Below are 1215 nucleotides of genomic sequence, written 5' to 3' on the forward strand. Positions count from 1 at the left end.
TGTGTCAAATCTATTGCATTAGAAAAAGATACTTATGATAATATGAGCCTCAGACATTGGCTGTCATATGATTTAAAGGATTTTACAGACATCTAAAGCTTCAAAGATAATCTCAGAGGGTAGAATGAATGTTAACTTAGGGAACAATATGACCATTAATGGGGTTCAGGATCTGCATAAGCCACTTGTCTAAGAATGAGATTCCCTGTGATTAACCAAACAAATAAGAACAAAAAGTAACACTATTGGGGCTGGAGAAAAACTCTAGTCTCTGAGGTGACAGGCCAATTACATTGATCTGATCATTATATGTTATACAGAAGTATTGAAATGTCACACTGTACCCCGTAAATATACAATTACTATGTCAAATTAAAAAAAAAAACCTTTAAAGACTGGCAGCCTCAACTCCTACATTCAAAAATGGAAAAACTGTCTTAACTTTGTGCTCACTTCAAAAGCACATACCCTCAAATTGGAAGGATAAAGAGAAAATTAACACGACCCTGCTAAAGGATGACATGCAAATTTGTGAAGTGTTCCATATTTTTTTATGTGTGTATTTCTCATCCACAACATGGAAACAACTTTAGCACAAGTAGACTATGTAAATATTTCACTTTATTGTGTCTATATTTTTATCTTGCATTATTATGACTCTTAAATTTTATAGCAGCTTTAAAGTTTACAATTCTATGAAATCTTTCATTAAATTTGGAACTTAATTATCACACAATAAATGATTATTAATGTGTTTAAAAATTTTTCTAACTTTATAGAACAAGGAAAACCCACAGAGGGAAAAAAAAGTAGTGCCCATTTTAGCAGTCAAAATCACAGAGGTCTTCGGCCACCACATCCTAAGTATTCCAGGTCCAGGATAAGCCTGTGGCCATCTACTATGATTTTAATATCTCCTTCAAAACTCACATTTAAATTTAAATGCTCTGATGACAGTATGAAGAGGTGGGACCTTTAAGAGATTATGTGGTTGTTATCAAAGAAATAGAATAGTTATTGCAGGAGCAGGCTCCCAATAAGAGGACAAATTCAATCCCCATCCTCTATCTCATGTACTAGCTTTTCCTTCTGCCTTCCACCATGTGATGATGTACAAGGCGACCCTCATGGGATGCTGAAGAGATGGTGCTGCCAATCCTTGGACTTCCCAGCTTCCAGAACTGTGAGCCAAATAAATTGCTTTCAATGTAAATT

General features: G+C 34.8%; 1 non-coding gene across 1 annotated transcript; it reads left to right on the plus strand.

Moving 5' to 3' along the window:
- The first annotated feature begins 445 nt into the window (after positions 1–445).
- Positions 446–551, plus strand: LOC143411032 (U6 spliceosomal RNA). The gene has a single exon (XR_013092762.1). It is a non-coding gene; the product is annotated as a U6 spliceosomal RNA (small nuclear RNA).
- Positions 552–1215: the final 664 nt, after the last annotated feature.

Source organism: Callospermophilus lateralis, chromosome 11 (assembly GCF_048772815.1).
Source record: "Callospermophilus lateralis isolate mCalLat2 chromosome 11, mCalLat2.hap1, whole genome shotgun sequence".
Classification (NCBI taxonomy): domain Eukaryota; kingdom Metazoa; phylum Chordata; class Mammalia; order Rodentia; family Sciuridae; genus Callospermophilus; species Callospermophilus lateralis.